Below are 17460 nucleotides of genomic sequence, written 5' to 3'. Positions count from 1 at the left end.
CGTATTATTTGAATTATGAATCTTCTAAGAGGAGAATCTTCTAGGAGGAGGAGGAAATAAAGAATATGATGAACCAGGTGAAGAAAGATGATAAAAGGTTCTAGAACAAGACAAAGTTGGAGAGAAGAGGAGAAGAAAAAGAGAAAGAGACAATGACAAATTTATGTGAAGAAGACCCTTAGCCTCCAGTAGATCACACTGTAAGTAGTCAAGTACTACTGTATCATCACTTGATACAGTGGCCCATCTGAGGAGGGATGAGGAGAAGGATGAGGGGTGGATGAGGAGGAGGATAAGGAGTAGGAGGAGGAGAAGGATAAAGATGGAAAGGAGGAGGATGAGGAGGAGAACCAAATCACTAAGCATCCAACTTTTACTTTCAGCGCCAGAACTGGTTGTCTCTCCTTCTCCTCCCAGTTTATCCTTCGTCTCTCCACCTTTTGGTCTGTGGTTTCAACAGCGCCGATAATCATTGCACCATCGTGTAATCCGGAAAGTGGGGACAACGCAGCCGCTACTTCGGACCCCAGAAAAACTTCAACGATCGCCTCATTTCAATCGGGTGTCTCAGACTGGTAACTTCGAAATTTGCGTGGTGTTGGACTTTTTCGTGATAGTTTGTCTAGTGGGAACTTGAAATAGTTGGGAAAATTTTTTTGTATCAGTTGTAGAAAACAAACTTGATTCGAATTTTGCATGGTGTTGAACTTCTTTCGTGATAGTTTGTCCAGAAGAAACTTGAAATATTTGAGAAAATTCATTTGTAGCAGTTGTTGAAAACAAACTTGATTCGAATTTTGCATGGTGTTGAACTTCTTTCGTGATAGTTTGTCTAGTAGGAACTTGAAATAGTTGATAAAATTCATTTGTAGCAGTTGTAGAAAACAAACTTGATTCAAATTTTGCATGGTGTTGAACTTCTATCGTGATAGTTTGTCTAGTAGGAGCTTGAAATAGTTTGGGAACATTTCTATAATATTTAGAGGAAAACAACATAATTCATATTAGTGTTTACATTTTCTTTCAACGAGCAGTAGTTACAGTAGAGTTAAATTTAGAGGAGTTGGGGTTGCTTTCAAAAATCAACGACATTTCTCAATAGGAACTTGAAATACAGTTGGGAACAGTTTTTCTGTAATAGTTGAATGAAAACAACATAATTGTATTAGTGTTTACATTTTCTTTCAACGAGCAGTAGTTACAGTAGAGTTGAATTTGTAAGAGTTGATGTTGCTTTCAAGATCAACGAAATTTCTCAATAGAAACTTGAAATATAGTTGGGAACAGTTTTTCTGTAATAGTTGACGGAAAACAACATAATTCATACTAGTGTTTACATTTTCTTTCAACGAGCAGTACAGTAGTTACAGTAGAGTTAATTTGTAGGAGTTGATGTTGCTTTCAAGAATCAACGGAATTGTTCAATAGGAACTTGAAATAGTTTCTCGAACTTGGAAGTTTCTGTGGTAGTTGTAGAAGAACGGATTTGAATCAGTTGAGATTTCTTCTAACGAGTGATAGTTACAGGACAAACTTACATGAGTGAGGATTGCTTTCAATTTTCAACGGGACTGTTCAGTAGTAACTTGTAGTATTTATAACAATATTTTGTTACAATCTAACAAAACTAACTAGACTTTTATTCGAAATTTGCGTAAATCTTTAACGTTTCTATGTGGGGACAATCATTCGAGATAGTTGAAGGATTATTTGTATATATTTGGGTATTTGAAGAAAATAATTTTGAAGAATTCTGACTTCAGGGGGAATTTTCACTGTGGCTTAGGTTATACTCGGGTTGAAAAATAGATACAATAGTTCTTGTGGGCCTCTTGTTCTTGGATTTCTTATTACATCCCTTGTGAAATGTTTTGTGATATGATAAATTGTTTCTGTTATTGCTGGGAGTTTGTTTTAAGTGTTAAAATTTTACACATTTTTCAAAGATTTGGTTGATATTCTGAGGTTTTCATTGTGTCTGCACCAAGACTGATCCTCTTACATTTGATTTGTTTTGTAAACATCATTTTTAGATATTATAAAGTATAGAGTGATTGGGAGCATTTTCTAGCGTTATTTGTAAAGTTCCAAAAATATAAGGAGGCAATTTGAAGAGTATATAGTGTTTTTCATTGTTGAATTTGAAGCAGTATGAGAAATCTAAGGAGGCAATTTGCAGAGTATATAGTGTTTTTCATTGGTGAATTTGAAGCAGTATGAGAAATGTTTTTGTGTTTGACATTTTTAGGGGATAGTGAATTGATAAGAAAGAATTGACTTGTCTTCTTGTCTTGGCGACTTCCCCAAGCTTCAATAATAAGGAATCTTGAACTTTTCTTCCCTGTTTCTTATGCCGAATAGGGTTTGGGAACTCTTGATTCTGATGAACCTAGGGTTTCATCATCACAATATCCTCTCTCAAAACATTGAGAAGTTATTCAGTGGTAACTTAGGACAAAGAACGATTGAGGGAAATTACTCACAAAAGTTTCAATATCATGCAAACTTCGAATACATTGAAGATCATGAATGATTTAAGATTCAAACAATATTACTGTCCCCTTTGCAAATAGAACAGGAAAATTCTTATTTTTCCAAATTAACTTATTGTCACGGAATTATCTAATCAACAATTAACGGAAATAAGTGTATCCCAATGTTTTAACATGGTAACCTCCTTTAGGTACGAGAGTTCAAGAACTTGAGGTCCATTTTAGAACTTATTGAACAATAAGTTCCAAACAATAACTATTAGAAACAATCCACACGACTGTAGAAAATACTTTGATAATTTTAGAAGTCAGTGAAAAAACAACCCAAGTTTCCAATAGATGTAGATTTTTAGTGGAAAACCAACCATTTTTATTGTGAATCAGGTTGAATCAGTGGGCTGATCGATTGGACTTGGACTGTTGTGAATCGGAATTAGTGCTCGAATAAGTTATTTCTGTGATAATATACTTTGCGGACTATACGGATTTAGCTAGTTCGAAAACATTTTTTAAATTTTGAAAAGTGCTGGACATTTACAGTGGTGTGCAAACATCTGCTATCTGGAGGAGGAACATTTCTAAGGTGAGTAACATACTAATTCATCATTCATACTCAACACTCTATAACTGATAGACAAATAATTATATTTCTTTAAAAACCACTATTCTTCAATTCTCCACTAGAATTCAATAATAGTCATAGAAAAGCGAGCAAATAAATAATTGTTTATCTCCCAAAAAAACTAAAACTACAAAATCACTTACACAAAATATTAGATAAATTACAATTACATACAATATTTAGTTACAAAATAATGAAATTAATGTAACCTCAAAAGCTGAAGGTAGAGAGTTCCATGAAATAAATAAATAAATGTTCAATTATCTCCAAAAAACTAAAACTACTAAATCAACTACAGAAAATATTAGATAAATTACAATTACATACAATAGTTCGTTACAAAAAATTCTTATAATGTGTCCTCTACTTCTTTAGTTTTCTCTGTGTAGAAACTGACCTACTCCACTATGGCGTACCATGTTCTAGAGTAGGTTTTGTTTGTTTTTTTTTTGTGCGGATTATTATTGATTAGTTAGTGTTTAGTAAGTCATTAGGTGGTTGAACTGTTGAACTGTTAAACTGTTGTGAAAAAACTGTGAGTTTCTTATAACCTCATAGTGACATCCAGTTGATTTGGTACACATTTTCTTCAATTTTTCTCCAAATCGATTCTCTGCACCTCATCTTCTATTTTGTCCTGTCCTTTTATTGTTCTTCAATATCACTGGATAAAAAAATATATATCAACTGTAGGAGATAAATAATAATAATATCATTTTAATATACAAACATTTTAATAACTGTAGGAGATAACCTACATAATATAAATATAAAGAAAATAAAAATCTCAGTACGCTTTTTTTGAAATATTTTATCACAACATGTTTCAAACATTTATGCCATTTTCAAGTGATCACTTGAAAATGGCATAAATGTCCGAAACATGTAGTGATAAAATATTTCAAAAGTAGTCTACTGAGATTTTTATTTTCTTTATATTTATATTACAAGTAGCCCTATACAGAAAAGAGATAGCTTACATAATATTTGGACGATTTTAGACAGAATTGAGAGATTGAAGAAGTTTTGGGCAATAGCCGGTTATTTTCATTTTGCGACTATTGTATTGTTTGCTCTATCCAATTAAGCACAGCACCAATCAGCCGTGGTATGATAGGGAATGTAGAGGGTTGAAGAGGATGCTAAGAAAAACATACAGGGAGCTGAAAAGGAGCAGCTTCAACGAAACTATATTGAATAATTCCATTTCAGAAAAGAAAATGTACAACGAATGAATGGAGAAGTAGATTATCTAACGTTAGGTCGAGTAAGGAATTTTGGTTATCTGTGAAACATTTCAAGATGAGGAAACCAAGGTGTAATAATATAGAGACAGAGATATGGGCCAATCACTTCCGTGAAAAATATATGAAAAATGAATGAAAACAAAATTTTAAATCACAGATTTATCACGACAGCTTTTTATTTTGAAATAATTTACAAGATTTCTCAAAAATCGAGATACCGGTTCGGTTGTTACACCATTATCAATGTCTGTAAAATCTTTACCGATTTGGATCCTCCGTCATCTACAATAATGTTGAAGTGTGGACAATCCTAACAAAACCTAAACAGTTCAACAAAAGAATCTCTACCAAGATGGAAGATTCCCATTTCTTCCAAAACTATAAATTCTCTCTTCTTGTATTCATTTTTCTCTTTCACTCCTCCATTTTAATTATTTATTCATTCCATTGACAATCACAAATCATAATTATAATATACTAACAGTCAGGCTCGCTTCGCTCGCCATATCCGTCTAGCCAGAGGGCTCCGACCCCTGGACCCCCAACTGGATCGTCCAAGAATGAGATCAGCAGGCTCGCTTCGCTCGCCTGCATTTTTCATTTGAGCATTTTTATCATAATATGTTAGGACGATCCAGTTGGGGGTTCAGACTAAACATCTGGCTAAACGGATATGGCGAGCGCAGCGAGCCTGACGGCTAGTAATATAATATTCCCAGGAATAGCTCTGATTGAAGTAGCAGTGCCCAATCAATTTTTCCGCGATAAATACATTTCAATCTTCAACTTGGTGCCAACCTAACAAAGTCAACTCAACTCGATGCCAACCTGACAAAATTATCAATTTAGTTACCAGTTAACAACTGTTTCGAAGAGGTACTCTCTCTAGATTATAGTTTTATATTAACATATGGTATGGACATTTTTCAATTATAATTAAGAGAATAAGAAGAATATACATGCTAAAAGACGAACTTTAAACCCTTACAAACCACCCTTAGAGTTAAAATATTACCGAAAGATTTCTTAGTGCGCCTCTAAAGGGCCAACTGAACATACCTACCAAATTTGAACGTTTTTGGTCCGGTAGATTTTTAGTTCTGCGAGTGAGTGAGTGAATCAGTCAGTCAGTCAGTGAGTGAGTGCCATTTCGCTTTTTATATAGAAAATATGATTGGGAGAAGACAACAAGCATAGCCAAAACTCTCTTCTCCCAAATTCTTACAAATCTAAGTTTCAAAAACTAATGAGGTTAAGATTTCACATCTTCAAAGATTTTCTCCACGATCTCTCATCATCTTTCTTCATATCATATACAATTCAATAGTTATTTTCCTAGTCTATATTATGTAAATTCATCTATAATTTTGCTGTATTGTAAGCTATTGTATATAAGTGTATAAGCCAGTATATATTGTAATCTACATAAATAAAGTACTCAATCAATCAATCAATCAATCTACTCTTTCTCTTTCGCCCCTCCTTCTTCTCCTTTTTATTCTCAGTTTCCTTCTCGGTTGGCTACCTTCATGTCCTTCTGAGTGTTGCAATAATCATCATCTAGATTTTAAATGCCTGTCCATCCTAGCAATTACAGTAACGCTATATGACCACGACTATCATTATTCTATATCCTACTCCTTCTGCTTCTCTCTCTCTCTTCTTCTTCTTTCTATCTTCATCCTTTTCTTCTTCCAAGCATGCAATAAACACATCAAATGTGGAGTCATCCACCAGTACATCACACATGTACACTTGTTCCTTACTAAGAGATTGTTAATGCCTCCTCCTTCTTCTTTTTATTCTACTTCTTCTTCTTTTCCACTTCTTCATCTTATTCTCCTTCTCTACCAAATAATCCCATAAACACATAATATACATTGCACATCAATTGAAGCAAATCACATGAATAATTATCTCACACGTAATTTTGTTTGCTAAGATAGTCTTTCCTCTACTTTATTGATTATTATTGTCTTCTAATAAGGGTCAAAAATATCTGCTGAAACGCTCATGTATATGATTATAGTACAGACTGACTGACTTATTATTCCTCAATGATTTTAGAGAATCAAATATTTAAGAAACTGTTCAATTACTGCATTACAATTTCAGCCAATGAGTTATTGAAAAGCAATCATTTAAAAGATCTGTAGAAAATGCCTCAGACCTTATTATTCATCTCCTTCTTCCCCTTCTTCTTCTTTTCCCCTTTTCTACTTCTTCATTATCTTTTCCTTTATAAAGAGTGTCTCCTCCTTCAAGAGAGGAACATCAAGATAAAATTTACTCTCAAATACCATTGGTTGAAATTTTATTGTTGAGAGCTTCATAATGAATCGTTCTCCTCGAATTCCATTGTAACAGTTGCAATATGTCTAAACCTTACACGGTAGATGAAGAAGAAGAAACTGATTCCACAAGAACTGAGACCCTTACCTTCAACTGTCACCTGAAACGTCACAGAACAGCCTCGACCAAATCACAGCCGAGTAGGAGGACACTCCCACTTTTAACGCAATCTCATTGGTCGATACAACAGTGCTGTGTAGATGGGAGCCTTGAGGGATTACTTTGTAGGGGGGAATCGTTTCTAACCAATGTTTTGTTTCCACATTGCTATCAAAGTTGTAGTTCCAATAGCTGAGATGACTGGAATTATATTTTTTGTATTCATTATCAATGATTGAACAGAGATGAAATATCTGTATTTCAGTTATTAACACTTATTATATAATAATTTTGAGAGGTTAACATCTATTTTAATCTACTATTTGAAACTAGGACTTCAATTTCCAAAATATTTCTAGAGTTGTACTTTTGCTGGTGGTGATTCCCATTCTGATTATTCATATAAATGAGCAATTGAGGTGAAAACAACAGGCATTCGTCCAAAACTGGTTTAAACCTTGATTTAGAATACACCGTCTGGAGCTTATGTGGAGATGGTAATTTTATTCACACACAATTTGAATTGAAACAAAAAAAAAATTATCCACTGTACTTAATGTTGTATTCATCAAATCAGTTTCCAAATACATTTTTAGTGTATTCATTATTGACCGAGCGAAGTGAGTCTAAGATTCAAGTCGACGGTTTGGCATTTCTCTTAATGTTTAAATGTTTATATGTCTATATGTTTTTATGTTGCGCATTTACGGCGAAACGCGGAAATAGATTTTCATGAAATTTGACAGGTATGTTCCTTTTTAAATTCTGCGTCGACGTATATACATTTTGCATTTCAAGGATAATATAAAAGGAAAAAGGAGCCTCCTTCATACGCCAATATTACCGTAAAAATCAGACTATAGAATTATTCATCATAAATCAGCTGTCTAGTGGACTATAATACTACCCGTTCAAAAACATCGAACATCTTGAAAATTGTATCTTTCCATCAACGTTGTAGACAGTTGCAGCCAGACCTGATAACATAGCTCACACTCACATTCCGGGATGACACGTCACGATACGATAGGACAGAAAGCTCTATATTTATTTTGGATTTTTTCTAGACATTTTAAATTGATAAATTATTTATTAATTTTTGAGAAAACATAACAACAGGTCAATGTAACTCACTGAGCGCAAGGTCTACTGTTCACAGAACTACTAGTTATTAAAAATCATGATGTGTGATATATATCGTGTGAAAATGAGAGACAATTGATCCTTAATTTCTTGATTTGAATTAATACATAAAGTTATCATCTATTTTCTCATCCTAATCCACCTCATTACCCACGCACAAGAGTATAAGCCTCTTTTGCAGACATCACCATCAACCAAAAAATGTAATGGTATACTCAGGTATGAAGGACATCCAGTATACAAATATTGAAGTAAATTAAAGAGATATCAGTCCCGATATTTTCTATTGCATTAAACTGTATTATTCATTGCTCATTTATTAAGAGAGGAAATATGAGATATCATTCCTAGTGACCTTATATGTATTTTCAAATATTAACTAACTATGAACCCTTTCACTCATATACTTTCCGCAATCTTCATAAACCACCTACAATAATCAATACACTTCCATCTCCATATACGACCATCTGTCAATAAACCAGCCTCACCACATACATACGACAGTAGCAGAGAATAATTGTAATTAAAACAGACATATCGATGTCATAACTGTTAATTGAAACTCTCGTGTATGCCTTTCTCTCAAATACAGCCGATTGTCATTGCAGAAGACATGAAATATGTTTGGGGAACTTTTACACCACCTGGCAATAACATTAAACTTATGACGAAACTCTTGTATAGTAGCTGGTATATGGATACAAATATATTTACTTTATTCATGAAGATAGATATGTGAAATACAGTGGAATAGTCTCGACCGGACTGAAGATATATAGTAGCCAGAATGTGGTTACATATATACTGTATTCATGAAGATAGATATGTGGAAATTTTAAATACAGTAGCTTAATTTCAACAGCTTAATGAATTGTACATGGAGACCGCTGATAAATATATTTAGCTGTCATCTTAACTGTAGGTGTACAGTAATTCGAGTTGCTCAATGGACTACTATATAAAATAAATATACAGTATTGATAAAATTAGAGGATTTTCCGTTACTCAATTCTTATCCTAAACAATAAACTGTTATCATACCATTTTGGTATTTTATAAGTGGATTTTGGCAGTAGAGATTCTTCAACGCAAGAGGCCCTCTAAATAAGATCATTTGGTATCTGCTATGTGGACCTTAACATGGGATGAAAGTAGTAATGTTATCATCAACTTCAATCTTCAATATTATACCATAACCTCCCTAACCTTCCCTTCTACCTTTGAAAAAAATGGAACAAAACCTTTAAGGGTTATGTTCATCTTCTTTTATAGACAGGACAAATTGAAATCTAGCAGATCCGAGACTTGAAAAGTTATACCTTTGTTTGCTATCGTTTCCTCCTCTCTTTTCTCCTCAATATTGTTAAGTGTTATTTCCGGCTCTTATCAACCCTTCGAAATTCAAAATTCATCAGTCATATCTCGAATACGTATTCTCTGAGTGTTAATCTTTGGTGAAAACAGAAATTTTAAACTTAACCTCACTTTGGACTATTTATGTGCCAAAATCAAGGAATTGAAGAAGTTTTGGGCAATTGCCTGTTTCTCTTTCCAATATCGTGTTTGTGACTGTTCTAATAAATAAATAAATAAATAAATAAATATGAGATCATGTAGCAAGTCCATAGAATATCGTATCTTTCTCAACACTCTCATTTATCATCGTGTTTTTTTCAAATTGATCCCATCTTCATATAACATTTAATAATTACTTTTTAGTTCATAAATATGTGAAATCCATTCAATTCAAGCTATATTATAATTTAGTCAGCTCATTGTTAATAATATTATTAAACGAAAATCCCAATTGAATGCTGTAAATCACCCTGAAGACTTCTGCTATTGCAAATATTGACAACAGGGTAATCTAGCTGTAGATGGGAATTCGATGAGCACTACCATAGAAAAATTAAATTCGAATTTCCATCTAGCTGTTTACCCTGTTGTTAAAATTTGCAGTAGCAGAAGTCTTCGGAGTGATTTACAGCATTTAATTGGGATATTTCGTTTAATAATAGTTATCCATTAATTAGCATTAGAACAAATGCAACTTCAAAATTATTTCCATCTGTAGACTAGCTCTTTGTTACTTAGCAATCTTTATTGTTATTGTTATTTATACGTTCTCTCAGCATATCCTATTCAAGAATCTATTCTACATAAATGACAAGATGTAATCAAATCAATAATTATCATACTTTTTCGCTCATTCAGATTGGTGCTAGAGAATTACTCATGGAAAAAATTTACCATTTTCTGTATGTTCCATTCTTATAATCTCAATCATATTTTCTTCCTTATTTTTTCTCTTTTTGGTTACTGCATGAATGAATAAATCTAATCTGCTCTTCAATCCATTATCTCCTTCAATTTCTTCTCAATTTTCTACGAGCACATGCTGTGACATAACAGTTTCCGCCACTTCTTCTTCTAGTTCTACAAATTAACAATGTTAACTCTGTTGCAGCACTTAGAAAGGCAAAACCACTTTTCTGCTAAAACAGTTAAACAATGTCGGCTGATGATGAAAATATAGTCCATCACTCTCTCTCTCTTTCCATTCTTCCCTCTCTAACTCTCTCTGAATTCTTCATTCTATACCTCACTCACTCTCTCTCTGACTGTCGCTCTGTCTCTCTCTCCTACTCTCTCTCTCTCTCTCTCTCTCTCTCTCTCTCTCTCTCTCTCTCTCTCTCTCTCTCTCTCTCTCTCTCTCTCTCAATAAAGTATACTCATAAACTCTACTCATAAATAAAGTACCTACTCAATCAATCAATAAATCTCACCCTCTCTCACCCACTCTTTCTCTCTCGCAATATCTTTCTCTCTTCTCTCTCTCTCTCTCTTCCCCCTTTCTCACACACTCTCTCTCTCTCTCTCTCTCTGACTCTCTCACTCTCTCTCTCTCTCTTCAGTAAACGAATGAAGTAATTGTCGCAACTAGGCTACTAAAGCAGTATCAACTACTAAACTAGATTCACTGCAAAATATTGTCAGTATAGTTTGAATGGGAAACATTGGTGTTGTTTATGGAGAAGGCTGCCAGTTTGAACTGAAACTCACTATACTAACAACTACTAGACCGCAAAATGTAGGACGAATAATTGATAATATTATTATCAGAAACAGAGATGGAATGCAGCTGAGTATCATTGTTTGATGTGATTTTGTATCACTATCAAATCATTTCGTAATATTGTCATAATAGCTTTCTTGTTGACTACAGTGTTTGAAACATGGAAAAATGTCAAATTTGTGATAATCTTCTTCTTGAGATGATTGTGATAATTCTTTAAATTGGAAGAAAATGGATGAGGAATTTCATCTTTGTTCTTCATGAAGAGGAGTAAAGAAGGAGAAATTGTCATTGCTTTCCATGAGGAGGAGTGAAGACGTTTTGAAAGTGGATTGAAATGGATTCATGGTAAAATCTTGCCTTAACATTGAATGACTAAATTCAAGAAAGGTATGGGATTTTATTAGATTTTGAGCAGTTGGGCAGTGTTGACAAATGTTGAGCATTGTTGACAACATTGAGACATTCAGAGAGTATTGATTGATTGATTGATTGAGTACTTTATTTATGTAGATTACAATATATACTGGCTTATACACTTATATAAAATAGCTTACAATACAGCAAAATTATAGATGAATTTACATAATATAGACTAAGAAAATAATTACTGAACTGTATATGATATGAAAAAGCAGTTTGTAATATAATAACTATAGATAATAATCATATTGTTATGCATCTACATAAATTGGCGGAGCTTTGGTCCATTCTTCGGAAAGAATATTAAAAATATCCTCCCCACTAACTCTCTACCAAAAGTAGAGGTGCGAACAGAGAGTAGAGGTGCAAACAGGTTGAGTAAGTCGCGGTGTAGATCGATTCCACTAAAACAGCTGTGCAATGATTAGAACATTTTTTGGAGTCATTTGGTAACATTTTTTCGATATAATTAATAATATCAGGGCACCGAGCTTTGCTCGTTATTTTTATTTAGTGATAAACAGAACACAATTCTCTAAAATGATCGTGTTCATATTTCACAGCTGGCTATACGTCATCTTATGAATTTCAGTGATGCGATATTTTAATTTTCCACAGAATCACTACCCACAGACGACGAAAGTCTCAGCTGTTTCAGCCAAGGATGAATTATCCCTTTAATGTCGTTCAGCGAGTTTTCCCAAGGATGAGACGTAGTGCAATCGAATTTTTATATCATAAACCTACCATGATCCAAATTTCGTGAAAATCGTTAGAGCCGTTTTCGAGATCCGTTGAACATAAATAACCAGATATAAAAATATGAACAGATATACAAAAATTGCTCGCTTAGTAATAAATAGGATGGAAAATCGACAACAAGCTGATATCCATGTGTATAATACATTATTCACCTGACCGTTCTGCTCGGGCTTTTTAAGGTTTCAATCAGAACACCAGAGACAACAATTCAAAGAAAATACGAAGATTGAGGGACCTCCTTCACAATAAAACTGCCAAGAAATAATCAAAAATGAAGGAAAAACATGGAAATGATGTCATTGTTTATTTATGTATCACAAATAAGAACAGATCAAGAGAGGAAAACTGAGAATACCTTGTGCGTTATCTCTCCCAAATGAATACAACATTAAAAAAGTCAGAATCAAATATTTTCAAACTAAATTTCTGTGGAATTTTAAAGTGATCTATTCAGCATTCGATTATTTCAAATTTTGAAAATAATATCTATACTAGCCCTCAGGCTTGGTTCGCTCGTCATATCAGAATGGCCAGGGGGCTCTGCCCCTTGGACCCCCGTCTGGATCGTCCAAAAATGAGATCAGCAGGCTTGCTTCGCTCGGCTGCATTTTTCATTTGAGCATGCTTCATTCTATCAGAAAGTCAAAGAAAAACGTTGAAAAACGCAAGTTTTGAGCGTATCATAGGCGAAATATTGAAGGCCTCTCAATTTGTAGACCTCAGCGGAACCTCTGTACCGAATTTGAACGTTTTATGTCAATTTGATCTTGAAAATTTGAGAAAACGTAGAAAAACGCTGGTAAAAACACCTGTTACTATATCGGCGTATCTTTGGCGAACAAAATTCTTCCACCTCAGCTAAACCTGTGTACTGAATTTTTTTTTCCTCCACCTACTGTCTCAAGTACTTACTTTACTCCCTGAAACCTAATACTAAAGTGTCACTTTTTCGCTCTCGGTAGTAAAAAGCAGAAAAACTCCCTAGGGAGTAAAAGTGACTCCGTTTAAATAACATGGGGAGCATCTCTATTTTGAAACTTACATTGTAATAGGCCAGAAGGTCTAAGCTCAGATGAGAAATCATAATAGAGGTGTCTGTCATTGAGTCAACTGAATTCAATACCACAACCAGAAATTTGATATGTGTTTGTATGATAATTATTATATTCCTTATATTAGTAGACGATAAAAATTTATACAATATTTAAAATATTTTATTCTATTCAAAATACCAGCCAACAAATATTTTTGATCTGCAATTCAAATCTGAACCGCGTGATCTGGAGTCAGCCATTTTTGTTACCGGCAAGCTGATATAATTGTTACAACTTTTGCCGATAGATAGCGCAATCGGCAGTGCCAATCAGACGACCGGTTTTTAGGTTTTAGATTTAGGTTATGTTGTTAGGAATCATTGTCACGTAAGTTATTAGAATGATTTTATTTGCAGTTTCTATAAAAAACTGTAGATGGAGGAAAAATGTTGTGTACATCACGAGCAGAAAATACTTTTTCTCCCTCAGGAAAATTGCTGCCCTCGGCTTCGCCTCGGGCTTCAAACTTTTTCCCACAGGGAGAAAAAGTCGTACTTTTCACTCTAGATATACAAATAACTATTAATATATTTCCATCAATCGTTGAAAAAGGTGAGAAAACGCAGAAAAGCTTAAAAACGTTGGAAAAACGCTGATTTTGGGCGTATCTTTGATGAAATATTAGAATCACCTCATTACAAAATTTTTAGACCCCAACTCAAAGCTCTGTATCAAATTTGAGCCTATCTTTGGCGTTATTTCAAATTCCTTCCAACACAACATTATTACACTCCAGCTGAGCTTCTGTAGTAAATTTGAACATTTCTGTTCATTTGTTCTCAATAAAGCTGAGAGAGCGCAAAAAACGCTGGAAAAACGCTAATTTTGGACGTATCTTTGACGTTATTGCAAATTCCTTCTATAACACAACATTATTACAACCTAGCTGAGCTTCTGAACTAAATTTGAACATTTTCAGTTCATTTGTTCTCGATAAAGCTGAGAAAACGCTAAAAAAACGCAGATTTTTTGCGTATCTTTGGAAATTTTCCCAAATTCGTTCTCAGTGCGCCTCTAAAAGGCCAACTGAGCAGTCCTACCAAATTTGAACGTTTTTGGTCCAGTAGATTTTTAGTTCTGAGAGTGAGTCAGTCAGTGAGTGAGTGAGTGCCATTTCGCTTTCATATATATAGATATATTAATATGAGTATAATGAGGATAAGAATAGAAAGGACGAAAATATATAATCAAATCATAATAATTTTGAAGACGCTTCGATTCCTAGGAAGTGATACTCTTGAATTCCCAAATGATTTCTACTCGTTCTTGAAATAACGCACACTGAATTGACTAGGCCTACCTCAAACAATAACTTACTTGCATTTTACAATAGCACTATCCTGTTAGTTACTTTGATTTATAACTGAGAAGCCATCAATTATATCAAGAGTCATCCACAATCCATCCAACCATATTTAGCTGGTAACCTTCGAGTTTTAATTATGCTAGTGATGATGAAGCAAATCTATGGACGACATTGTTCAATCCTTTTTAGATAAATCTGTGTTGTATCATGAAAAATTTAATACTTATCTTGTTTTTGTTACTTGCTTTGTCTTTGGTGAACTGAGGACTGTAAGAGTGGTTCGGATTCCACGTGGATCTTACACTGGTTTCGAGGTTCCATTAATATCTTAATTTCTGGTGAACTGAGGACAGTCAATAATGAGGTCTTATGTCAATAATCACTATGAGTTTATGAAGAATGAAGAACCAACATATTTTAATGTAACTTTTTAGCCTTACCTTCAGTATTGTGTCTTCATCATCATCATCATCATCATCATCATCATCATCATCATCATCATATTGTAGGCCTACGAGCAATTCTATGATAAACCATTGAATAACCCCGTAGAAATAAATAGGAAACAGCCTACAGTTATCTTATACTATTAAACGAGCAACTTCTGTTTATAATGTTTATTATGTTCAGATGTTTAGATGTTTATATGTATGTATTTCACCGGATTTCGGTGCTCTAACGATTCTCACGAAATTCAGCGATTTCTGTTTATATATGTTTAGATGATTGTTTATAGATGTTTAGATGATTGGATGTTTTTATGTTTGTATTTCACCGGATCTCGAAAACGGCTCTAACGATTTTCACTAAATTCAGAACATAGTAGGTTTATAATATAAAAATCTGATTGCACTAGGTCTCATCCCTGGGAAAACTCGCTGAGGGACATTGAAAGGATATCCAGTGGAACGTTGATAATTCGGACGTCAATAATCCGAACCATCAATAATCCGGATTCGTCTCTGGCAAGAAATAAAATTTTGATACCTTCTGCCCTCGGCGCTAAGCTCCTTACTTTAGAGCGGGCGTCGGGAGAATGGCACTAATGTATATACCTTATACTGTACCTACCAATAATTGAATACTGTATATGCAATTTTAACAGCTTTGTTCCTTGAATAGTGCGTGCTGACCGTTTTTTTTTAACGTAATTTCGATAATCCGGATGGGGTCCGGTCCCAATTAATCCGGATTATTGACGTTCTACTGTATGATTAATCATCTTTGGAAAAACAGCTGATAATAATTATTTCGTCGTCTGTTGATGATGGAAGTGAGTGAGCGAGTTGATGTGTGTGGGACTGTGTCAAAATTGTGACTCAGTTGTTGAACTTTTGTAATCATTCAATCAGGTACTTAGTGCCGGTTGCAAAAAAGCCGGGTTATCTTCAATCCTGATTAATTCCAGAAGATCCATCTTTTTGAAATGGTCTTCTCTGATTTGGTTCACGTGAAATTAATCAAGATTAAAATTTAACCGGCTTTTGTGCAACTGGGCCTTTGTGAGGGGAATTTTTGCATTCCTCTGGGAATTAATCTCAATTTACTGTGATTAGATAGAAAATTTCTGTATGATCTATGAATGTTATTATAATTTCTTCTTTCGTAACAATTTTTTTATGATTTTGTACTCCAGAGCGAAGCTCGATCCCCGATATCAGTAACTAATTATTGTATATAATTTATTGTAATTTATCTAACATTTTCTGTAATTGATGTAGTAGTTTAAGTTTTTTTTGGAAATAAACATTTTTTTTTACTTGAACTTTATTTTCCAAAAAAACATTACAAACAAAGAAAACGAAAAACAATAAGGGTACCTACTTATTGAATTAGCAAGTTGATGCTAAATGTAGCTATATATTTATAGTTTATTAATAAGAAAGTAACATTGCTGCTAGAATAAATATAATGTCCATTATAGATAATTACGGGTAATATTTGAGGGAAAATGATACCTGCATAGGTTTAAAACCTGTGCGCAGGTAGGTTATTGAAAAAAGATCAAAGACACAAAGAAAATTACAAACGAGTTGATAATTATAACTAACGTAGGTATTTATTTATCTATTTTATAGAACTCTCTAGCCTTACCTTCAGTTTTGTGATTTCGAATAACTAAAAGTTATATAGTAGGCCTACAAGCAATTCTACCATAAACCATCAATTTTTAATAACTCTGTAGAAATAAATAGAAAACAGCCTATGGTTATTTGTTGTAATGAGAGAAGAATCTACAAAATTTATAACATAGAAGAATTTGTGATTGAAATTATTTGTTGCATTCACTGATTCACCAAACTTTGAAGCAATAAGAATACATTGTCAAGATGTATTTTGAATTTTCAAAAATGTAAAATTTGTTTTCTGTTTATTTGCAGGCCTGGGCGTGCCTTGAAATGAAGGAGGAGACTTGCGCTATTTGACGATAGTAGAACTCGGAAACGTAAGTAATCTAATTGAAAAAACAGTTATTACTTACTACTTATTCTAAGTTTATTCCCTAGATTTTATATTTCATTCATCAAATACAACTTCAGAGTCAATACATGTGTTGATATGCCTTATTAATCAATGTTTCTATACTAGTTATTTTCGAAGATAATTTCCTAGATTATACATTCCATTCCTGAAGAATGACTACATAGTCCATTCTTGTATTGATACACACATTAATCAATAATAATTATAACTTGATTGGTTCGCATTCTCATATGATATGATATACAGATTACTCTTGATGTAGCCTACTGATTCGAAATTTTATGAATTTTCATGAATGTTCTTCAAATAATTACTACTTTTAAAAATGACATCAGAACCTCCGAAAGTCAATAGACG

General features: G+C 33.6%; 1 long non-coding RNA gene across 1 annotated transcript; it reads left to right on the top strand.

Moving 5' to 3' along the window:
* The first annotated feature begins 581 nt into the window (after positions 1-581).
* On the top strand, positions 582-17066 carry LOC120353970. Its single transcript, XR_005572700.1, has 3 exons — positions 582-851; positions 2798-3075; positions 17001-17066. It is a non-coding gene; the product is annotated as an uncharacterized LOC120353970 (long non-coding RNA).
* The last annotated feature ends 394 nt before the right edge of the window (positions 17067-17460 follow it).

This window comes from Nilaparvata lugens, chromosome 13 (assembly GCF_014356525.2).
Source record: "Nilaparvata lugens isolate BPH chromosome 13, ASM1435652v1, whole genome shotgun sequence".
In the NCBI taxonomy this organism is placed as follows: Eukaryota; Metazoa; Arthropoda; class Insecta; order Hemiptera; family Delphacidae; genus Nilaparvata; species Nilaparvata lugens.
Note: the sequence above shows the minus strand (reverse complement) of the source record. Positions and strands in the feature narration are given on the sequence as shown.